The following is a 25,990-nucleotide window of genomic DNA, read 5'->3' as shown; positions in this document are numbered from 1 at the left end:
TGTGCACAGAATTAAAATGTATTTATTAATGACAAATAATAGGTTCTTTCATCAAGTTTACTAAAATGATCACATTCAAAAGTATTTTTATTATTATTCTTTATTCATTCAAATCTCATTGAGATTTAAATCTGTTTTTAAAGACACACCTGGCAAAGAGCGGAGACGAAGTTTCAGCAAATACACAAAGAAAAAGCTAAGTCCAGTCCAGACAGGTGAACACAAAAAGCAAACATTATTACAAGAGTGGTAACAAAAGCAGTCAAACTGGCCCAAAGAGCTCACACTTCTCACACTTTTTTAAATGGACTTAAACTCCCCCATCATGAGTCTGATAATCAGTTGTGCAGTCTGAACTTCTTATGTAGATTACTGCAGCACAAAGGGGACAGGATATTTTAAAATGTCTATTCACAACTCCATTCTGACCCTGGAGACAAACATTTGTATAATATTGTGAAAGCGTAGACTGGTTGTGGTTTTTACATATACAGACACATGGCTTTTTTCTGGCTTTATTAGATAGGTGCAGTGAAGAGTTACAGGAAAGCAGAGTAAGGGGAAGACATGTGGCAAAGTGCTGCGGGTCAGATTTGATCCCAGGCCAGGTGCTCTCAGCCATATGGCATATGGTCACCTGCTCATCTCAGTGACCTAAACTGGTGCCCTCGACCAGACATTTTTAGATTAAAAAACAATTATATACAGAGATGGGGATATTCAGAAATGAGCACTTAGCAGCAGCATACAGAGAACAGTGATGTACATCATTTTCGCAACTAGTGATAAAACATAAAGCACAATAACAAACAGTATACAGCCTCTTTAGGTGCTGCCCTGGTATGTTTAAAAGGAGCAGATCACAGTAATGCAAAAAGGGAAGGAAAGGGAAAAGAAAATGAAACAAAGTAAGTTTAATGAGACTGAACAACATCTAAGACTGCCTCAAGAAATTCAAGTGTTTGTACTAATCAAGTAGATGAACAATAGATAACTGTGTCATCTGCATAAAACGAGAATTCGAAAGAAACCTAGATTTTACCCTTGGTTTCTTTTCTTACCTACAAGTTACCTACTACGTTATGAAACCAGACAGGCCTGACTGTCTGGAATGTATTTGCTCACTCTGCACTTTGATTTTGTGCCAAGAATTAGACAAGACAAGGAACCTTTTTTGTATAGTGCAGCCACGTGAAACAGGCATACATCATTCACTTCTAAGAATTTCTCTACAAGGACATAATAACTAGATAATGATCTAATAAAAAAAATCTCTGAAATTATTTAAATAATCCAAATATCAATACTTTGGTCTCATTTGTCCAAAAGGCATACCACATGAATTGTGGCAGGCTTTTTTAACCAAACTCTCAGCAACAAATTCCTTTGTTGTCATATTAAAAATAAATGTATTATACTGCATAAAAACTTGATTAAATAGAAAACAATAATGCAGACATAAAAATACGGCCCATATTTGCAGTGTAACGGAGCAAAAAAAAGTATTAACGTGCTCTCAATATGACCCCTGATAGACAACATCACAGAAAATCCGACTACAATGTAAAAGATTTAGTAAGCGCTTTTAAAACTAAAGCAGTGAAGATGACATGTTATCTGCTTACTTACTGCAATAAAACCCAAGTGAAAGCAGTGTGACTTTTTCAACTTGCAGGCTGTTTTGTAAGCAAAACTGATTTCATAAGTTCTGGGAAGTACCTCGTAACACAGGTAGGGCACGAGGAGGTTTGACTGTACTTCCTTGTGCTAAAGTATCCACAACCCAGTTGAGGACAGTTGAGTATTGCTCCATCTGAGAAGAAAGAGCAGAATATCAGAATATCATAAAAGTCCAGAATAGAATAGTTATTCTTAAATCTAAATGAAAACCAAGTGAGAAAAGGATGACTTATTTTTTATTGATATCAATAATGAATAATGGCAGATATATATGTGTTCAAGCTTTCGGTTTATTGCATGTCTTGTCTTTGTGTCTATAACAAAACACAAAAAAAGATTGAAATAATCTGTTTAATTTCAGTATTTATATCAAATAAATATTATGTAGTCCCATTTGAGCATTAACATAAAGTATTATTTTAATAATTGGAAAGCTCAGAGAGTAAAAATGTTTTTGTGCTTAAAGGTGTTTTGTCTCCTACTGGAGAAAATCATCTTGAATAAGGAAACTGCATCATCAAAGACACACATGAGGGCAGCAAAGCCTAGCTTAGCTTAGTTCAAAGACAGATGAAATAGAGACAGCTTGCCTGGCTCCATCTAGTGACCAAAATCCAACTACCAACTAAAACTAAAACTCACCTTTCATTTCTACAAGACCACAATTTGTCACTTTCTAACACTCTAATTAATGTGCAACCAAAACTATTGGCTGTTTTTTTCTCCAAAATATTAAATATGCATTACTTACCATCACCCACATTATCTCTGACCTCAGCCAGCAAACAACTTTGCATAAACCCAACTTAAACTGCCTTTCTGCTTTATAGTAGGTGTTTTCCCCCATGTTCCATCTTTCTGTCATTATACTCCCTAATCTCTATATAAAATACTTTGACTGTGCAGACATGCTCTTTCACAGCATTTCTACATATGTATGAGGAATGAGTCAAAGGGTATTAAATGACAAAGTCAGAGCTTCAGAAAAATGCTTCTGTTTTACCTGAGCCTGTAGTCTGTGTTCAAACTCTTTGCTTTCAGTCAGACGTTTAAGCACATCATCTACCCTATATCAAAAAAATAAACATTCTTCAGAATGATGGAGTCACAATTTCATTTTGCTGCTACAGTGGAGCAGGATGCTTTGCTCACTTGGCAGACATCCGTTTGAGCCTTTCTGAGTCGCTGCTTTTCTGGATCTTGTTTCGAGCAGTCAGGAAGTCTTCCTTCTGAATCGTTTCCCATGTTGATAATCTGTTCGCTGCCTTTGCTTCCAAGTCTAACACTGATAGAAAAGACAAAGGTTTGAATTGATTACCTTTCAACTCACTGTTTGTTTACATCGGTGCTAAGCTGAGGTCAGTTTGCAAATAAACAAAGAGCCCATTCTCATTTAGACAGTGCAATTTTTAGTGAGTAACTTAGTGATAACATGGCAGCAACTGATCAAAAAACCCCATAAAAACTCATTTGTGAACAACAACAACTGGAAGATATTTAACAAAGTATCCAATTCCAATTCAACTGTGGCTTTCTCACCTGTTACACTTATTACTTCAATATAATAAAGCAATAGCTTTATTAAATTAATAAATTTATTGTATTATTGTGAACTAAGACTCCTGATCCAATACTGACCAAAGTGGTGGATCTTTACAGAGGGCACTTTGTGGATGATCCTCTTGATAAAGACTTTGATGTGTGAGAGGATAATGAAAGGCGGAGCCAAAGAAGGACGGGAGTGATACTCGACAATCAGGTTGTAACGCTGGAACTTCCAGTAGGTGTCACTGTCTTCCTGCACTTTAGAGAAAGTGTAGCTGTGTGGATACAAGCAGATCAGAGCCACTGAGTCAAACCATTCAGTTTGTGAATGCAGCCAGAGAAACATAATGACAGACTGGTTCTTTACCTAAACATGGCAATGACTAGGTTGATGAGCAGGATGTTGGTGACCAGGAGATATACGACTAGCAGAATCACTACCAGCCAGTTACTATCCTGATTTCTACACGGCTCTTCACCGCTCTCAATCAAAGTCACATTGTCTGTGCAGTTTAGTACCCGTCCCACTGTCACAAAATAGAGATAAAAGGAGAAAGGTTAAAATAAGGGTTACAATAATAAAAAAATAACTAAATTTCTAATTGCTGTGATGAATTTTAAAAACCTGCAGTAGAAAAAAGCAGCATTTTAAAACTGATTTCAGTGTAATAACAATTTTCTTATTTTCATGCAAATTGCACAAACACTTGTACCATCCATCTCTTCCTCGATGGAAGAGCCGTATCCAAAGATGTGCAAGTATGGCATGTAGAAAACTCTCAGAAAAATGCGATTTGGATTTGGATCATAGTTGTAGATCAGAGCCTGATTGGCAACTCCGTACGCCAAGACCCACACGCCCAGGAAGAAGAGGAAGAAGAAGACATCCTTCATCTAAACAAGAGGAGGAAATTGTCATGTTGTTGCTCACATTGTATTATTAGACACATATTCCTGGTATAATTCCAACTGATGGTAACTTTCTCACCATATTTCCTACAATGATGAGTTTTGGTCCCAGCTGCTTGTGAATGGCAAAAATGTGAATGAGGCGAAGTGTGAAGACCATGTAGTCCAAACACAGGACATCTCGGCCAAATTCATGTGACCAGTGGAACATCCTGAAACACAAGCACAGCATCACTGAATCAGTGAGGCAGCAGCACCACCTGGTGGCAAACCTGTAAATTAACCAGTAACATTTGGTTGTTAACTGAGGAAATGTTTTAAATTTAAGTGACTAAAAACTAAGTATTAAAAAAATTATTTGAGACACACTTAAGAAGCCAAACAAGTACCACAAAACGAATACTGTGATTTCTTAAATGTTACAATCATGCAATGACAAACTAAACTGTATGTAGTGTTGTGAAAAGTTTTTGATGAGCAATCTAAGATTAAGATATCATTTTTATATCTTGTCCATACCTGCAAATCAGTCCGACAATGAACAGGCTGATGGCAGTGAGATCACATTTATTCCACACATCCTGAATGTAGAGTCTGAAACTTTGACTCCAGGTCGTCCCCAAAAACAGCGTCTTGAAGAAGATGAAAAAAAATAAACTTAACAGATCGTCAGAAAACAAAAACTACAATAATAAAAACTATCAACATACTTTAGTATGATAATAGTTTTTATATACCTGCCTATACATGCACCTTGAAGCGTATTAATTTTGTTTATTTATTTTTGTGTCCATCTTCAATTTAATGCTTGTGAGACAACAGCATGTTAACCACTGTGTTCCAATGACACACATATTGTCTCTTTCTACTATGTGCAATTAAAAAGAAAAGATTTCAATTAAGTGCATATTGCTGCATTCAGTTGTTCACTTCACATTATATACAGTTAAACATTTTGGCGAACAAAGTTCTAAGTAAGATGTCTCTCTTCACTCACCTGTCGGATCTCCTCACAAACGAGGGTGAATACCCAGAAGTACAACACACACTCAGTGGCAGCTGGACCTGAGGGGGGTGGGGGCTTGAAATCCACCAACAGCACGTAGGCGAAAAGCAAGAGAAACAGGAAGTACATCAGGACGTTGCCCAGAAATGAGGTGACCGGTGCAAACCAGAACTGACGCCAGCGTGACACTGTGAATGGACTTTGTGGCAGTCGTTGGGGTACGCCTGTATCAAAGATTATAAACATAGATAAGCAGGTGACTAAAAATGACAGCATATGGAGCAAGAATCAGATGACTCTTTGAACAGGACTCACCTTTAATGGCATCACTCTTTTGACCTTCGGAGTCAACTTCACTGAGATATTAAAAAAAACATTTTAAAGTAAATTAGTAGACTAATGCAAATAAATAACAAACTGATGTTTTACAGATTAATACTGTAGAGTGCAGGTAGAAATATTACTGCTGCTTGATGTCAGAGAAAGAGAAGACAGTGTTCCCATAGTGACTGTCAGTGTCCTGATCCAGCTCATCCTCAAAAAGCATCCTCTCTTCCTCTTGCTGATCGTATTGATTCCTGCGGGGAAAAAAGTGGCAAATGTTTAAAAAAATATTAAAAAATAATTTACAAACCTTAAATTAAAAATTTTACCTGAAAGAGATGAGGTTGGTGTAGCAGAGGATGGGGCAGAAGAACACGAGCAGAAGCTTCCAGATCTCTGTGTTCCTCTTCATATCACCCCACCAGATCTAGGACAACAGAGACTGGAAGAGCACAGAAAAGCAGTCCTTATCCATCAACAGCAGCTCACCGGCTCAACATGAAGTGTTGTGTTATTTTACAAATATCATGCTATATTTCCTTTGTAAAATTCATCTGATTCATCTTTGAAATCATGACAACAACATGAATTAAAGATAAGACACACCTGTACACCATCATTACTGAAGAAACGCCGAGCATCAGAGCTCACACCCATCTGAAGACAGGTGCTGTGACCCCAGACAGGAGACTTTCTAATCAGCAGGCTGAAAGAGCGGTTTTCATCACTGCGATAGCAAGAGCTGAAAATATCTGAGGTAAAGTAGACACAAGACACATGACAAAGAGTTAGATAGGTTTGTTATTATTGTGTTACATAAGCTTTTAAAAGGAAAAATCAAAGGGCTCTTTGTGAAATGGTTTTGAAATATCTAATTATTATAACATCAACAGTAGCAGACAGTTGTAGTTATTGTCTCACCATGAGCCAGGTTCTCAAACTTCTGGGCCAGTTCTTTCATGGAGAGTTTGGTTTCAGTCTCATCCTCCCGTTTGGACAGTTCTCTGAGTATCTTACAGCCACCAAGAGCACTCAGGACTGCCTCACCTGCCTGGAAAGCAAGCAATTATATATTTTCTGATTGTTTTTCTTAGAGGAACACTTTGAAAACTCATTAGATTTCAATAGGGAAAAACTCATATCTGTATTGATTTGGACTGAGTAATGTGTTAGGAATGAAAGGACGCCAAAATGTTTGATGGAAATTAAAATTATTAACTGAATTTAAAGAAAATGTGTCCAGGGAGACAGGATCCTAGGTTAGCATGGGGACCACTCAGTGGTATCAATTCCTTCATCCTCCAGTAACTGCCAGTTTATAATCACCATATTATCCACTGCACCAGCATAACATCTGATAATGAGTCCAAGGATATCATCCCAATACCTAAAGGTAGTAGGGCTGTCACGATTAGTCAACTAGTCATGATTACGGCGACTATCAAAATCGTTGACGACTTATTAAATAGTCGATGCATCGTTTGAAGCTTTGCAAGATCCTGAAAGACGCAGGAATAAGTAGGATTCAAGAGTGTAAGCTGCCGTTACACCCCAAAGAAGAAGAAGAAGCAGTCCCCAAGATCGTAGCTGTGTCCAAATTCAGGGTCCGCATCCTTCGGAGGCCGCATTTGTAGGCCGATTACGTTACAGCATCGCGATGAAGGCTGTCCAAATTCAAAGATGCTTCCAAATGCGGCCGAAAAATGCGTCCTTCATTTCCCCAGATTTGAAAGTGTCACTACCCGATCTGTAGCGGAAGGGAATCAGGTCAGGTGTATCCTTCATGGCCCAGCATATCCCAGAATTCATAGCGCGGCCCAGTTTCCAACAATGGCGACAGCTACTTAGTTTAAATATTACTCTAATTATTCTTTCTGGATCACAAAATAAACTTTTAAGATATTTTCAGTTTATTAAGACAACACATATTTGCAAAAGCGCTCTGACGTTTTCGGAGACGTCTGTTACCCACCAGCTTGATAGCTAGCCGGGGTTCAAGGCTCACTAGAGCCGGTGAGAACAGCGAACTCTTGGCAAATCATTTTCAGACCCCCGCGATCTTTGGCTACTCAGGTTAAACATGATATATAAGTCACTTAGATAATTTAAAAATGTTATTGTTTGGCTTTTTTCAGTGTTTTATTTGTTCCTGAGTAAATCGGTTTGGCTGAGATTAGTTAAGTTATAGTTTTCACACAGCTGAATAAACATCAAACAGAGAACTGATTAAACAGAAGTATGGGATGGTCGCAAATTTACTCCAATGCCCTGTTATATTTTAGGGAGCAAAGAGCAGACGGCTGAGTTTATTAAACGCCACCAAGAGAATCTGCAAATTTCATTAAAATTTCATAAACTATCAACTTGTCTTTGTTTTTAGTCAGCACATACCTTAAAAACTTCAAGCTGTAAGCTAATGATAGTTATATAAGAGCAGATGCATGCTGGTGCACTAAGCTGTACGTTTCATGTCCAATGGATGATGATCTGATTAGTCGACTAATCGCAAAAATAATCGGTGACTAGTCGACTATCAAAATAATCATTTGTGGCAGTCCTAAAAGGTAGTAAGTGCAGTAAGTGCTGAATATATCAACTATCGACGATGGCTCAGATCGTTTTTACAAGGGCGATTTATTTATTTACTTGCCCATGAGTAAGTTTGCTAATAATGATGGAGCTAATGGAAGCTGTCAACAGAAAAATATAATAATAATAGCGCTGTTTTAAAAGCCCCCTCTTTCATCTGCGAGCAAATGCACCTTCCTTAGTGTGCGCCCCAATTCAGAGATTAATTTACTCAAACACATAACCGAAAGAAAGGCAGTAGCCTATGTTCAGAAAAAGAAAAAAAAAAACATATGCAAGTTAGTTGTATTTGAGTCCTTTGCTCACACTATGTCTGCACAAGCGGCACATCGCTTTGGTTACATCATTAGGTTTACTTCTTTCTTCCGGTGTCAAGCCAAAGAAATCCCAAATTGGCGACTTTATATTTTTTTTAGCAATTAGTTCGCCCATGTTTGGACTTTTTCTGTGTTGTAAGCACGCAAATCAGTCCATGCATGATTACATTGCTCCGCCCATCAAAAAGTCTGTGCATGCGCGAATATAATTCACACTGTCGATTATTTGATTGACAATTGTAGGTTGGAAATTTTTTACATAACGCCCAACCCTACTGCCTAGCCTGTAGAGGTTTGTGCATCCCTCCATAAATATGACTCCTTAGACCACCTGCTCTCATCTGTGAAAAGCAGGGCACCAGTGGTATTCTATGGCAAAAGCCAAGTTGCCAACCAAGAGTGCAGGGGCCACTGGAGTATGTTGGAGCCACCCTCATGAAGTTTGTGGTCAGCTGGAGGTCATTTAGGGCCCCAAAACAGCCTCAAAGCATAATGTTTCCTCCTCTCTGCTCAACTGTGGTTATTAGTGGTGCAACGGATCAAAAATCTCACGGTTTTAAGTCACGGATCGGATCAATTTTTGGATCAGCAAAAATAGAAAAAAAAAGACAAAAATTTGACTCGCCATTTTCTTACTCAAGTACTTTTTGTCTATTAAAAAACGTTCAACAGAAGACTCATTCCACGCACTTATATAAAAACAAATTAAGGTGCAATATGGACATTGTGGACCATGCTGGGCATCCTCTCCATCCTCTGCACACGGACATAAACAACCAGAGGAGTCTGTTCAGTGAGAGGTTGCTTCTCCCAAAGTCAAGGACCAGCAGACTTAAAAAGTCCTTTGTCCCACACACCATTAAACTGTTTAACTCCTCGCTGGAGGGGAGAGAGAGGGGAAACGGGGACAAAGGAGGGGGGGAACAAGTAAGCTGTAGTGTCTTTTCACTGTGCAATAGTTTTTGTTAATATCCAACGGTGTAATAGACTCACAATACTTGAAATGTGCCACACCCTTGTATTCTTATTCCTATTTATTCTATTTATCCATTTTGTATACTCTGTATTTATATATATGGTATATTTCTGCTCACATTCTGCAACTTCTGTCGGTGCTGTGCTACTGGAAACTGAATTTCCCGAAGGAACCCACCCGAGGGATAAATAAAGGTTCATCTAATCTAATGTCTATACAGCCACCCCTGTAATCTACAGGGGTGGCTGTAGCTCAGGTGGCAGAGCAGGTCAGCCACTAATCAGAAGGTCGGTGGTTCGATCCCAGGCTGCCTCCTGGCTGCGTGCCAAATATCCTTGGGCAAGATACTAACTCCGTGTTTGCCTACTGGTAGTGGTCAGTGGTGGCGCCAGTGTCCGGCAGCCTCGCCTCTGTCAGTGTGCCCCAGGACAGCTGTGGCTACAATTTAGCTTGCAATCGCCAGTGTGTGAATGTGTGTGTGAATGACTGAATGTAGTGTGAAGCGCTTTGGGGTCCTTAGGGACTAGAAAAGCGCTATACAAATGCAGGCCATTTACCAATGTAATCTATAGGGCAGTACAGGGATTTGTATCTACCACTCCGCTGTGATATAACTCACGGTCACGTGGCTTTCCGTTGCCCTGGAGGTCCACCCATTTGTAGTTAGGGCAACAGAAGATGCCTGGGACAGTTCATCCATAACTTTAAACTTTTCCTGCTCATACATGCTTGGAACGATCTTGTCACACTGAAGTGGACGCGCAATGGGATATCATAGCGTGGCTCAAGCACGTTCATCACAGTTTAAATCCCTTGTTTTGCACAACAGAATACGGCCTCCCATCTGCAGCTAAACACCCCAATAGCTTTTGTAATAGCTTTAGCCCGGTCGGATTGGGCAGCAAAGGGCTGCTTAAATGCTAGCGCTAGCGCTGGCCATAACTACTGATTGACAGACCCACCACGCCACCATACACATACTTTTTTTTTCTTTTTCAAATCTTCGGATCACGTGCGTACCGAACCATGGAGTGGGATCGGTTCGGATTTCGGATCAATCCGTTGCACCACTAGTAGTTATGGTGTTCTTTGGGCAATGAACAGCATTTTTCTTCCTCGAAACAAAGCTCAAATCAGATGGCTTTTGATTTTATCTGACCGCAGCACTTTCTTCCAAGCCTTCTCTGAATCGTTTAGATGTTCCCTTTTAAATTAATATAGGTCTATACAGCACCTTATTGAGCTGGAACCTTCCAGGTGCTGCAAGAGTTCAATCCATAATAGCCTAGCATCTTTTCAATAGTGTTATTGGTGATTGTAATCCCAACTGGCTTCACATTATTAACAAGTTCCTCCTGTGTAGTTTTAGGCTTTTCATGATCATCTTCAACCCATAGAGTAGATTTTGCATGGAGCCATACCAAGGACAGATTACAGTCATTTTGTTTCTTTCTTTTTAAAAAAAAAAAAATAATGGCACCAACAGCTGTTACTATCCAGTCTTTAAGTCTGACATCATTAGCCGTGCCTGGTCCCAAACTCTGTTGCAGGTCCCTAAGTCCAACGATCACTGCGGCATCACTGAGAGTTAAAAACTGTCTAAATCCTTTCATCTTTAATAGGATGATCAGTGTTGCTGCTTTACCAGGTGTAACAATTAAGTTAGAGTTAGAAGTTAGCTCGCTAGTTTCCATCTAAATATAATATACCAGGTTCTGACTGAGGGATTTCTGAAACAAATTAAGACGTACAGCTCTGTTATCATTTCCGACATAAATGAAGACAGGAAAGTAAACACCAGTGACATTTGTAGGGTTACTGAAGTTTGGCTAGCTATATATAATGATGTGCTACGTGAACGCTAGCGACACAGCTATGTTAGTATAATATAAACAGTGAAGTTGGAGAATGAACGCTAACTTTGTTCCACTCAATAAAAGTTAACGTTAGGGTTCCCGAAGGTTCGGGACAAACTTTATTTTATTACTGCTAATAATTTTAAAGCTCAGTTTTTAAAACCTTAAGATGTAATTACAGCCCAGCCCATGCAGCAGTATATTGATAACTAACTTGTGGATGGATTAGCTCAGTTGTTCTCCTGCCTGAAGTTTGGTCCATTTACAGCATCCTGCCATGTGATTGCATTTGTCCCTAGCCATCGTGAACCCTCACGTTAACTTTTATCGAGTGGAAAAAAGTTAGCGTTCTTCCTCCAGCTTCGCTGGGTTTATGTTATGCTAATGTAGCCAAGTACAGGATAGGGTAGGGGAAATTAAAGTAAGATGGAGAGAATGGGCCAATAGCTAGATTCGCAGGAGGGATAAAGGGAGTTGCGTGGAGAAGAATGACTGGAGCCACAGGTAAAGTTGCTATGAATTGTATTAAACTATTTAGCAACAATTTAACAGCATTTTATGAACAGGAATGAAAACATAAAATAAAATACAGTGACAGCAATAATAATAACAGTCAGAATCCTATCTGAGCTCAGATATGTCAGTCTTGCCGGCTTAATAGTCAGTGTTCAGTCAAGTCAAATCCAACAGGTCAAAAGTTTGTGATTGGTGCGATTTCGTCCTACCGCACTGTTGCAATTGTTCGTGAGAGAAGAGCAACCTGCCCTTCTGGGCCAACTCAGAATGGCTGTGGTTCGGTTCGGTTCAAAGGGAAAGGCTCGCCATCTTCCTCGTCAGGAAGAGATCCAGGTCTCACGATCCCATAAAAAAACCTAGCCTGTAAACAACAGGACTATTACTAATTCAGTTCACACTCTAATGATATACATGGCCATATGTAAATAATGTAAGTGCTATTACAAAACAAGCACAAAACATTAATTCTAATTTCTAACTATAGTCTATACAGTGCATCTTAATCATGAATGCAATCTTTAAATCACAATCAGCTTATTCTATCGTCAAGGTGCACATTTCTATCAGAAATCAGAAATAAACCATAAACTATGGTAGATTATTTTTTTACAGTATTGCCCTTTAACTGAATTACAGGAGCATTGCTTTACACTGCATAGCAATGAAGCAATATATTATTTACACTCAATGTACAGAATAAAATTACCAAAAGAATATACAAAAACCCACAGGCTGTAGTTTTACAGTATGTGGTAACGTATCAGCACAGTAAGAATACACACGGACATCTATCCAGTGCCGCTCGAGCATCAAATGTAACAAAATAAAGTAGATTCATGACCTTTAAGATCAACATTAACTTATTCCATCATCTAATTTTAGTGCATTTAATATTCAACAAGTAATACTAGAACATCATCAGCACACAAGCTGAGTGCTCAAAATGGCTGAACTCAGTGAGAAACCCCGTGTGTTCTCCCACAGTGAAAACGTGGTCAGCTACAGCTATGAGCATTAGGCTAGTTAGCTTTTCAATTAGCCTGATTCGCCCAGTCCCAGTTTAACTCACCAGTACACTTCTAATGTTCAACTCTCAGAGAGGATCTTGTTCAACTCTCAGAGAGGATCTTGTTCAACTCTCAGAGAGGATCTTGTTCAACTCTCAGAGAGGATCTTGTCCACTTCATCCGCTCCCGCGCAGATCTACAACATTGAAATCGGGCCATTATATTCCCTGTTAACTTCTTGTTAGCTTTTTAGCTTCAAGGTTAGCTTAACAGCTTCTGACTCACCGCGATGGTTTCAAGGTCCGAAATGTTCACAATAAATCAGGTCCGTTTCTCCAAGGTCCATGCAGATCTCCGGTATGGATATTTGCTCAATTTATCAAGTTAATAGTTATTTTCCAGCGAAAAGCTTGGCGGTGAAAATCAGTGATGGTCTCATGCACCTCCGTCTCTCTCTGTGTCTGAGCACGTGACGGTACAGAGCAGGGGAAGGCGGGGCTTGTTCCTTCCTAACCAGTAGGGGTGTTAAATATACTCTTTGGGTTTTATTCTTATATTTATAGTATTTATCTTTTATTATTGATTTATTTTTGATCAACTCAGTGATTAACAGAGTAATGATAAATCCCAATTAACAATAACATGTTGTAGTGCATTACTGAGTCGTGTAAACTCACTGGGTTACATCAACATAGCTGTGTCTAAGTCAGAACATGGTACAGTATATCATGTTTAGGTGGAAACTAGCGAGCTAACCTCCTGCTAATTGCTAACTCTGTTAAATTGAATAATTTCTGCTTTCATGGATGTCTGAATGTTAAACTTAACTGTTAAAGCAGCAACACTGATCGTTCTATTAAACATGAAAGAATTTAGACAGTTTTTAACTCTCAGTGATGCTGCAGTGTTCGTTTGACTTTGGGACCTGAAGCGGAGTCTGAACCCAGATTATTCCACGAGGCTCCAGACTACGGTAGCCGTAATGTTCCGACAATCCATTAAGCAGTGCAGCTTCGTAGCACCAAAGTCACACTAAAACATTTTTGACAGATTTTTGAGCACCGTGTGCCACATAAAATTGGTTCAAGGTCAGTAAGAACAACCAGAATTCATACATAAGGCGCAGTGGATTACAGGGCACACTATCGATTTTTGAGAAAATTAAGGGATTGTAAGTGCGCCTTTTAGCCCAAAAATGCGGCACCCTAAAAAGTAAAGACTGTTAATTTTTTTGGGAAGTGAGCAAATTTACAACTTCAGCAGGGGGCTCAAAAATTATCTCCCCCCCCCCCCAAGTAAAATACTTCTTGAAGTTTGTCTCAGAGCCTATACCATCTCCCAGAAGAAAAGGGCCATCTCACTGCGGTTCTGCAGTACAGCCCAGAGGAAGAGTGAAGCCCAGGGATGGGGGCAACGCTGCTGGTGATATTTGGAACCTCCATGCAGAACCTTAGTGGCACGCTGGGATGAATAAAAAAAAGAATAAAAATACCTATTATCAGGTCAAATGTAAAAGAGAGATACTGTCACTACAAGTACACTGCCTGCTTATTCTAAAAAGTTCAGAATACCTTCATGGCTGTCCTTTTGAATGAAGATGACTGTAAGCCTAAAGCTTTATAGTAGAAAGGCTGGCAGGCATCACCCATTAAGTGTTTCAGGACCCCTGACACCTGAGGAAACAGGTGGATGGAACAGTAAGCACAAGGATATGTTTTTGGAATTGTTTCACATTCTTTCTGGATCTGCTTGAGCATAACCTCGTATTAGATTAGAAAACTCACCTCAAACAGGGTAAACTCCCTCCTTGGTCTGCTCTGATTGTTATCTGCTGCCACTTTTGAGGATGAATTCTGTTGTTCTGATGGTGAGTGACGCTCCGCCATTGCCAGCCGCTCTGCTAGGCAGCGCTGTAGCAGCTGATATAGTAAGCTCCCATCTGGCACAGAGCGATAGAGGCTTTCCAGCTTTCCATAGGTTAAGTAGTCCACAATGTTCAAACCATTTTCAGTGAAAAGCCGAACAAACTGGGGCTTGTCATTGATCAGCGCATCTGTCATTGAGTCTTCCAAATCTTCGTACTGTTTAATTGGAGGAAGGAGATCATGTTTTAAGGCAGGTCAATATTTATAATGCCAAATAATCACATTTAAACTGACTTATCTGTCAAACTTGATATTACACATCTGTTCCCCTCCTCACCTTCCACTGGATGTCGCCATTGAAGAGTTCACTCTTGGCAATGTCAACCCTGTTCCACGTTACTGCTAACTTCAGCTCATCACTATAAGGGTTTGCCTCAACTAATGCGCGCTGCTTACTTGCTAAAAAAGACAAATACAAAAAAATTTAATTAAGGATAAAAAGGGGTTGCAGCTGTTATGATGTATAATTATGGTCTACTTATACATACCTCCCACAAGTGTTTTAAGCAGGACAGTGTCAAAGTCATTTGGACTCTCATGCTCTCCGTGGTACACCGTAATCAAACCTCTATTCTGGTAAATTCTAAAAGCCTGGAAAAGGAAACAGGAATGTTGGAAAACAGTTGCAAGATGACAGGGACAAGATGTAGGAGATGAAGTACATTCCACAGATGTTATAGCACCTGCTTGAAAGCATCTCTCATGTCAGTCAGTTTTATGCAGTCTCTGTAACTTTTCTGGCTAATGATTTCAAAGCAGAGCAGAGCAAAAAAAAACAAACAAACAAAAAAATCTAACCATAAATAACTAACACACATGCCAAAATGGGTTACCTCCAGAGTTCAGCATCTGGAGAGTGAAACGGTAGAGATTTCTTCATGTGTGATAATGCTGCCTGCCCATTGCAACTTTTGACCAGACTTTAGGACTAGGATTTATTATACTTTTTATGCTATTTTGGCAAGCTGTGAGCTTGTGGAGATTTTGCTTCTTCAGTTGGCAAACAGTTCTGGATTTTTTAAATACAGGTTTTGATATTTATTCTATTTTTGTATTCCTCCCTGGTCATACTGGGGTATGATTTTATTGTTTTTATTCATGTTTGATTGAAAGCAAACAATTTTTAGAACTTTTATAAAAACAAGATTTTCTTGATGCTCTAAACCCATTCAGAAGAGTCTTTTTGCTCCACTTTGACCACAGTTCCTTTATTTTCACCTATGATGTCACTTTTTTGATTCACATTCAACAATAATAGATTTATCTATTTTCAGCACAACTATACTTACACTATTGCAATTTAGATTAAGGTTATACAATTATTGACATCATTATATAGGAGCTGCTTGGTAAGTGGCTCAGTTCTGTTATTACCTCTGGTAGTGGATCAGGAAACAGAGCTGCAAAATGCAAAACTGCCTGTTTCTACTTAATAACATATAAATAACCTATTAAAACTAACTTCCAGACATGTGGTCATTACCTGGCAATATATCTGGTAGTTTCTGGATAATAAGCAGAAAACAGAGCTGCAAAATGCAAAGCTGTCTGTTTTTATTTAATAACACATTAATAACATAATAAAGCTAATGTAAAGAAGTGTAATAATTACCTGTCAATATTGCTGGTAGCTGCCTGTTTCTATTTAATAACATATTAAATGCAGGATTCATACGTCTTTTTTTCCAGGGTCAAATTCAAGGTCTTTTTAAGCACTTTCAAAGTCCATTTTCAAGTTTTTCCAGCACATTACCAAAAACATGTTTCACTTCGCATCACCTCAGTAAGACCATGTGAAAATAAAAAGAAATCACCCTGGGTTGACTTAAACACCTTTATTCCTCCTTTGTTAAAACAGGTTGACTAATATGAATGCAGTGTATAAACTCAAAACACACATTTCACTTAAAAATTAAGATGTGCAAATGTAAACAAATCAACTTGTTAGAGATATTCACCTACTGTTGAAAAAAACAAAACAAGAACACCACAAAAATAATACACAGCAAGCCCAAATTATTAACTCTTCTTATCAGATATTGATGCTTCTTTCTTATGTGAAACATTTATATACAAAAACACATACATGTGTCTCATGTCTCAGTGGCTGATAGTCATCTTCAGGCCTCAGCGTGAGCTTGAAGCCATTTACAATGTTTATGGTGTTTATTGTGTAGGTGCTCACAATAAACAGATTTTGAATGAAAGCCGGGGAACTTCGGTAGCACAAAAAATGTGTCTATTCTTTGTGCCCAAATGGATGATATTACCATTATTTCCCCCTAGGTGTTGCCAAAGGCACCGAGTTAATACCTGAAAAAGCTGCACCAATACACAGAGATATAAACAATATTCTATTTACTTGGTGATAACTTCGCTTTTGAGCCTTAAGTTGGCTAGTTATGTATCGGGCTAATGTTTAAAGCTTTGTCTTGAGGGAAGTAACTCCATACTAAGTAATGTTAGCTAAGTTCACACTATATTCCATAAATCACCATGTCATAACTAAATGCTATATTAGCGCTGCAGTATTGCATCACACTCAGTGCATTTCAATCATTTCACCAGCGAGTTTGATAGCTAGCAAAATAATAAAAATAATTTTAAAAATTAACATGTGTAACGTACACGTAGTCGAAAATTGCTTACAAGGACTCGGCTATCATGTGACTCGAGAATGCAAACTCAACCATTGTCGTTTTCCATCAAATATTCGTTAAAACGACAACCTCCAGGCATGTTAATTTTACTCATTCTATTTCTCTATCTGATAAGAAAACTATTCAGGTACAGCAAAATACAGTTACACTTTCAAGCAATTTTAAGCACCACATCTGAAATTCAAGCACTTTCAAACCCTGAAAAGACAATATTAAAATTCAAGCATTGTAAAGCTTTCAAGCACCCGAATGAACCCTGTAATAGCCAGTTAATAACCTTTTAAAACAACCTTAAGAATAGTAATGACTACCAGGAAATACCTGTGGCAGTTTCTATGTAATAAGCGGCATTTTAATACCATGGTCATATGAATACATTAGATTTGCAGAAGAGTTTAGAAGACCCTCTTTCACGGCACAGTTATTTATTATGTTCATTATGCTTTCATGTAAATTTCAGGGAACTATTACTCAACTGTAACCACAGTTGCTACCATGATATTACTTGGATATTAAGTGGTTATTACTTATAATATATGTAATAGTTATTAACGAGGTGTAATAAAAGGGGCTACCGAAAATCTTTACTCCAACTCTTGCAAAGTAAAAGCCTCAGCACTCACCTGTTCAACTAGTTTGTCGGTTTGTACTTCCGAAGGAAAATGCTTCTTAAACCGTTCTGCCACTCTGTCTTTAAGATCCACGCTGGGACCCGCCTCACTGTTGCCTTCACCAGAGGACGGCACAGCTGGAGCTGAAGACAGGTTCTCCAAGATATCACTCAGGAAATCAGCCAAGCCTCCTGAGCCAGCCAGAACCAGCCAGGGGATGGAGTTTTTCAGAGAGAGATCCATTCTCTGACAGGCGTTACAAAAACCACGAACGAAATATTTACACAATTTGAATATCAAGTCGCAACATGTTTTGTGATTATCAGTCAACATATAAAGCAGAGACTGTACCTTTAGCATGTCTGCATCCCCTGATATCAGCATACAAACAACAGGGATGTCAATGCTGCCACTTCCTTTAAAAAGATACAACAATTTTTAACACGTTCCAATCTTGGTAAAATGTTTTTACTAACTTAATGAGAGTGGCACAGCAACTAACAAAGATACAGATGGCGCACCCTGTGATTTTTTTTTTTACTTGATTAAACATTGGCAACACAGTGGTTAGCAATGTTGCGTTAAAGTAAGAAGGTCCTGTGTTTGAATCCACCATTTGACTAGGACCTTCTTATGTGGCATTTGTATGTTTGCATGGGTTCTCTCTAGGTGCTCCAGTTTCCTTTCACAGTCCAAAGACATGCAGTTAGTGGGGTTAGGACTAACTGGTGATTCGAAATTGCCCAAAAGTGTGAATGTGAGTCCAAATTGTTCTCTTTGTGCTAGCCCTGCCCTTGTGATAGACTGGTGACCTGTACAGGGTGTACCTGTTACGCCCTGTACAGTAACTAGGATAGGCTCATAAATGGTCAACCACTGTCAAAATAAGTATTATAATTCTTAAAATAATATTTTATTTTATAGTGCCATCTCTCACCTAATATGCCTGTGCGCTGGTGGGAAATGTATTCCTCCAGTCTGGCTCTGAAACTCCTCTCTCCTCCTCTGCGGCCCACACTCCCATCATCCACCAGCAGGAAGGCCTGGTAGTTGTTGTCCAGTGAGCAGGAGTCCTGTGATATGTTTTGGACATAGTACCTTGCAGGAAAGCTTCCCTGCAAAGGAAGGAAACCAGTTATTCCAGTGTTTCTTCCTGGCCTTGATCAGTTTCCACGGTGTCTTAAAGGCCTGAAACTTGCACATCCTTTTGGTGTGTTTTTATTGGAGATGCAAAGTTTGGTCCCAAGATTATCCAGATGAATCACAATTAGCATACATTTACCTGACCTTGAGCACTCAAAGATTAGGTCCACATAGTCTTATTAATTTGAAATTAGTGCCCATGAAATATAAGCATTATATGATTATGGACAGCTAATATTAAAACATTCAAAAAAATAAATATAATCAAATCTTTAAGCAAGATTTACAGTAAAAGATTGTATAGTAAAAGTTAACAAGATATTCTTAATGCTTTGAGAAATGTGTAAACTGTACTACCTGAGGGTTGACCAGCTGCTCTCGTTTTTCCACTACGCCCCACGGAGCAATGCCCAACGCTACCACCTTATTGAGAGAGACTGAAGATGCCGCAGCTGCATGATCTCTCACTGCCTGTCCAACACACCGACCAAGCCTTTCGCGCAGACCTGTAGTTAATATCCATGCACCTGGGTGGAACAGATTAAAAATTGGTGTGAGAAAGCATTAGTCACTGCTTGGATTTGGGGTCAAAGATATAATAAAGAGAAGTTATTCTGATAGTGGTAAGTCCTTTCATCATTTCCTCCTTCAGCTGGTTCCTCTAGTTTAAGTAACAAATGGGGGACAGAATGAAAAGCACTGGCTAGGTCCAGGAAGAAGACATGGAGGTCTTTTCCTTCCCTTTTAGCAGACTGGGTTTGATGCTATACGATCAGACCTGGTCTATGTGTGTTCTAATCATCCCCCAGACCCTGGTATACCGGCCTTCTGCACTGACATGTCAGTCAGACTGTTGAGAATGTTTGAGGCATCTTTTCCCTTGGATATCATCACACCCCCTACACATTGCAATGTTTTTGGGAGGATTCACTTTGTTCAGACCAGTTTCATTTGTTTTCAGAGAAATTTTTTTACATAGCAACCATGGACGTCCATTGGAGGTGACCGATGTTTTCTTTTTTCTTGGCCGGTTTGTCCTAAACTTTGTGCTCGATAAGAGTAGATCAGATGACCCTATCTAGTTTCTTCTCCACTGTTATTCTGAGTTTTCCCACAATTTTGGTCAGGTCTGCGCTGACTGATGCCCGTTCTTTCTTATTACAGGATTTTGGCCACTCCACTTGGTGTTGGTAATCTTGGATGCTCTTTTCCAAAGTTAAATTCTGCTGCTGAGTTTCATTTGTATTATTTGACCATGTCAGGTAAAGATCAGGACCTGGCCTTGTTTATTTCAAAAACTTCAACCACCTTTTACGTATTTTGAGGCTTGATGTTGATATATCCTTATTCCGTAAACATAAGCATATTTGAACTACAGCAGAAGTTGTTAGCATGGCGACTGATCTTCTGAGACTACATTTTTTCACGCTCAAACCACCATGAGTATGTTCAAGAAAGACCTGGCAGCATCATTTGTTAGATAGATATGTCTACTGTTTTGAGAGAGGGACTGACAGCGTTAATTTTTATTAAACCTGCCACTGTGCTAGTATTCATGGCCCTGCATCTGAAGTCTCTGGTTGTGTTGTTCTGAACTCTATTGTAAATGTTTAAAACATAGAACAACAAGAGGCAAAATAAAAACATGAACCATCATTCAAAACAAAAAACAAAAAAAAAACCAAGCTCATAATTCTCCTTTATTGGCTTCTCTTCATTGGCTTCCTATTAAATCCAGTTGTTGTGATTTGGCACCATCTAAATGAAATTGAACTGAATAGTTCGTACTTCAATATATGACTATATCAAGACAGCCTATATAGTTTTATAGTCTTAAAAATAAAGGAAGTCCACTTAAGACACATTTTTAGATTTTTTTTTTTTTTTTTTAAATGTCATTGAGAAAATTATGACAGCTTCTGCTAAGCAAACAGCACACACATATTCTAGACACACGGTGAACATCACACATGAGTTTGTCAGGAAGACTGTCATAGCAGCATTTGATGTGATGATTTTCATCTATCCTTGCCTAAAGTTTTTACCTGTTCTTTGTGACGCTTTCACCAGTCCCTGTCTGAGGATCTCCCGCACCCAGGTCTTTATCTGTGTCCTGCTATTTCCACCCACAACAGAAACAACCAGGTTGGGTGGAGGAAGAGCCCAATGGGTTGTCAATATGTTGTACACAAAAAAAGGCTCAGTGCTCCATGACAGACGCAGGAACTAAGTTTAGAGATTTGACAGATTCAGAGGAACAAGCACATGTCAGCAATGCACAGGATTTAAGAAGTAATGAAAGTAATAAAAGTAATGAACAAAGGATGCTCAAATAAATATGACATCTGATCAGTACAGATTTTGTTTGCTCATTTGCACACCACAACTCAGGGTTTGTCTGGATATTTATTTCAATCACCTTTACAGGCATTGCTTTTTAGAACATGCAAACATATTCAAATACTTTAAGGCTCTAGAGCAGGGGTGGCCAACTCCAGGCATCGAGAGCCGGTGACCTGCAGGTTTTAGATGTGACCTTGATCCAACACAGCTGATTTAACTTACTAAATTATCTCCTCAACACTTCTTGAAGTTCTTCAGAGGCCTGCTAATGATCTAATCATTTGATTCAGGTGTGTTGACCCAGGGTGCTATCTAAAACAGGACACTGGCTCTCGAGGCCTGGAGTTGCCCACCCCTGCTCTAGAGATATAGAATTGTGCAAAAAAAAGAAAAAGAAAAATAAATCCACCCACATAGCTGTGCCTCTTGCTGGCCCCTGCAAATTGCACCTCTCCAAATGCATCAGTTGGTTGTTCAGAGGAGTGCTGCACACTTTCCCAGTGGTTCACAATTGCAGCGCTGAAATAGTCTCCAAGAGCCACAGAGGCATGGTCATTTCTCGCAGCCCCACACTGACACAATGCACCATTACTGAGAGAGGTGGAGGGATAAAAACATCACTGTGAGAACTGACTCAAAATACAGACATGTCACTATCAAAAGACAGAGGTCACAGTACCTGACAGAATCTTCTACAAAGGTGCTGCACACTCTTTTTTTGATGGTTTTGGGGATCCAACTCTGAAAGCAGTTTTTTTAACAGTGATCAATAATGGTCAGGGAATTAGGGATCATTGACCCTTGATGCTCACTCATCAATAAAAACAAATATCTATCTACATCTATATCTATCTGTGCTATGACAGAGATTAAGAAAAACTGTAAAGCTGGGTTTAACTCCCACCAGTTGCACGCTTGCACAGATGTTGCATGACAGGTTTTTCCAAGAAGTTTGGCAGTGGGTCACTGCCGTTACTTGGAACTTCAAGCGGAGAAACTTCCAAGTATAGTTTTAACTTCAACTCAATAAAAAAGAAAAAACAACCTTAACCCTTTAACCCATGTATCATACAGGGCACCTGGACTTATTTGGTAATTTTGTCTGTAAAATGGTCACAAATCATACTATAAGTGAATGTTTTTCGGTTCACAATAACCTCAGCTTTCAATATATATTATAATATAATATATACAGAAATATATATATACATACATATAATAAAATGATCAGTGTAGTTGCTGTACGAGGTGTAACAATTAGGTCTAACATCCAGGCATCCTTGATAACAGAATTTATGAAATTTAACGGAGTTCAAAGTTAGCTCGCTAGTTTCAATCTAAAGATGATATACCACGTTCTGACTGAGGGATTTCTAAAAAATTAAAACGTACAGCTCAGCTATAGCTTTTGACATAAATAAAGACAGAAAACTAAACAGTAGCGCCGTTTGTAGAGTTATTGAAGTTGGGCTACCGATGCACGCTTTTTTCCCCAAGTACCATCTCTTGGCGTCTGGGCGCAATCGGTCGCGATACAGCCCTTTGTCTTTTGCGCTGATTTTAAGCATGGTTCTGACAGTCCTGCTTCCAACACAATTTGTTTTGATTTGTGGCCTTCTGTCATGGCGTCGCGATCCCACAATGCACTGCGGCGTGACGTCAACTCCAAAGCCCTAAATAATAATGTGCTTGTCAAAAAAGTTCAACCAGTGGCTGCAAAGGGACTTGTCTTTGAAAGGTAGAGTGTTAATTACTAAAGCTGAAGGGATATCCCGATTAACATATGCTGCTCTCTCCTTACATCTGGATAAGAAAATTAGTAAGGATATTGACCATATGCTCTTTAATTTTATATGGAAAAACCGTACGCATTATATTAGAAAAACTGTTGTGATGAATAAGTACGAATCAGGTGGGCTTAACGTCTTAGACTTTTCTACTTTAAATAACACTTTCAAAATTAATTGGGCTAAACATTTTCTTAAAAACCCTACCTCTATCTGGAACTTTATACCATATCATATTTTCTCTCGTTTTGGTGGCTTTAATTTTATTTTAAATTGTAATTACAATGGTGAGAAACTCCCTGTAAAGCTTTCATCCTTCCATAAGCAGGTCCTCTTAGCGTGGACCCTCATTTATAAACACAACTTCTCACCTCACAAATACCTTATCTGGAACAACAGAGATATTTTATATAACAATAAATCACTTTTCCTGGAAACTTGGATCCAAAATGGGATCCTATTGGTGGCTCAGCTGGTTAGTAAAGAGGGACAACTACTTACTTATGACGATTTTATTGCACTATATAATTTTCCAATCAGTGTTCAGGAATTCTCAATGGTGCTTGGTGCCATACCCTCAGGGACTTTAATGTTATATAAAAACACTGACAGCTCGATCTCTACCTCAGTCACTCTCTCTGATCCAGCTGAGTCACCAATAGGAAAAATCTGCTTTTCACAGGAACTTGGTAACAGCAATAAGAGAATACGTAGTTTATTCCAAGAAGATATCGTCTCTTTCCCATATATAATATATCTTATTGGAACCGATTTGTTCCAGATATCAAGTGGAAGACAGTCTGGATGGTCCCCCATAAATATTTGATTGTAAATAAGGTGAAAGAAGTATCATTTAAAATTCTACATAAATGTTATCCAGCCAGTCACTACATGGTAAAATTTAAAAGGGACATAAATACTAATTGTACTTTCTGTGGGGATCATCCAGAAACTGTGACACATCTCTTTTGGTACTGTTCTTTTACACAGAGATTCTGGAAGGAATTTAGCAGGTCTGTTATTGTCCATATTTTAAGGGAGTTTTCTTTACGATGGGGAAATGTTTTGTTCTGTTTCTTTAAGTTCCCCAAGAAGTATGATAAATGTTTTTTTATGATAAATTTGTTAATACTTTTAGCTAAATTTTTTATCCATAAATGTAAGTTTACTAACAAAACACCATATTTCTGTCATTATTTTAAGGATGTGGAAATGTACATACAATCAATATCAGACTCCACCAACAAAAAGGCTCTCAAAACAATATATGTATGTGAATTTTTGCGTGCATTCTTATAATTGTTATCTTTTTCTTTTACCCTTGGCTTTTTGTGTTCATGTTCTGTTGTTTTGTATACTTTATCTGTTCGTATGTTGTATACTCATTGTTTGTTAAATAAAGTTTTTAAAAAATAAAAAAAAATAATGTGCTTGTCACTACCCGATCCGTACCGGAAACCCGATCGGTACCCCGCATGCGCAAATCTTACGTCACTTCCTCTCTTTGCCAATATTGCGACATTCAATGGTTAGCATGATATAAACACATTAGCACAGCAAAGCTGTAGATGAACGCTAACTTTTTTCCACTCGACAAAAGTTAACCCGACGGTTACCAATGGCAAGGGACAAATGCAATTGCATGGCAGGAGCCTGTAAACGGATCAAACTTAAGTCTGGAGAACAACTAAGATAACCCATCCACAATACGAGGTTACACATTCATTTACTGCTGAATGGGCTGGGCTGTAGGTAGATCGTAAGGTTTTAAAAACTGAGCTGAAAATGTAAAATGGGTTGGCAGCCGTGGTAAATGGGTTAAGGTAACTGTGAATTTTTTGTTGGTCGATTTTGAGGTAATTTTTTTTGCTAACATGCCACCATGATATCACAACAACAGCTGGAACGATTTTAAGGAAAGCTGACCCACCTGGCTCTTCTTGTTTTCACAGGTATTGTCTGTGTTGTCACCTCCTCCCCCTTCTCTACCTCCTTCTTCTGGTCCTGTGTTTTTCATGTTTCCTGTTCTGTCATTCTCAGTGAGAAATTTGTGCAGAAGAACTAAAACATTTTCTTTCTGACCATTGCCCCACTATTGAAACCCTATCCCCTGCCTCTGCAGTCTCTCAGTGTGCACAAAGAAAACTAGGTGCAGCCAGCACACAGGCAAGGGTGTGGTTACACAGATATATTCCCTCCTAACTATGAAAACAGGAAGAGCCAGTCAGTAGAACAAACTCCACAGCCTTGGAGTCTGAGCTGGGTCTGAGCTGCAATATTTTTTGCAATACTTCCTCATCCCCTTATCACTCAGTGGTGTCTGATGGGGTGAAAGGGAATACCTTCAGTAACAGATTTAAAAACCACTGAAGCTTGTGTTCTCTGAATGTTACTGGAGCTCAAAAATACAATGCATTCTGTAGAGAGCTTATGTGTCTGCGCTGTGCTCACTGAAAAAGCCAGATGATTTTTATCCTTCACTGTGTTGTCTTCATAGTGCTTGTTAAAAATAACACAGCATCCATTTATCTCTTGCGAGCTACCGCCCCAAACATTTTATTAACACCATTCATCCAGTCACGCCACAGACCAGTCTTCTTTTATGTGCTCCCCTGGAGGCATTCATGAGCTTTCTTAAATACAGTGCCCCCTGCTGGTAAACCTTATCATTACATTAACATCTACATATCAACACATTCACCAATGCCTTTTCTGTATTGTGACGAATTTTGAAACCCAAGTTAAACTTCATATTTATAATTGCCCGGCAAATGATTACTTGCTGTAGCTGTTTTA

General features: G+C 38.9%; 1 protein-coding gene and 1 pseudogene across 1 annotated transcript in view; one reads left to right on the top strand and one right to left on the bottom strand.

Annotated features, from left to right (window-relative positions):
• The window catches only part of LOC146626563 (receptor-type tyrosine-protein phosphatase H-like), a 447,591-nt gene that overhangs the window by 208,345 nt on the left and 213,256 nt on the right, over positions 1-25,990 (top strand). The gene's annotated exons all lie outside the window — the stretch shown is intronic.
• On the bottom strand, positions 1,700-25,211 carry LOC146626580 (transient receptor potential cation channel subfamily M member 4-like; annotated as a pseudogene).

Source organism: Diplotaxodon limnothrissa, linkage group LG8 (assembly GCF_057381915.1).
Source record: "Diplotaxodon limnothrissa isolate DT_005_m linkage group LG8, D_limnothrissa_male_GT1.1, whole genome shotgun sequence".
In the NCBI taxonomy this organism is placed as follows: domain Eukaryota; kingdom Metazoa; phylum Chordata; class Actinopteri; order Cichliformes; family Cichlidae; genus Diplotaxodon; species Diplotaxodon limnothrissa.
The sequence above is the reverse complement of the archived record's forward strand: the minus strand, read 5'-3'. Positions and strand labels throughout refer to the sequence as shown.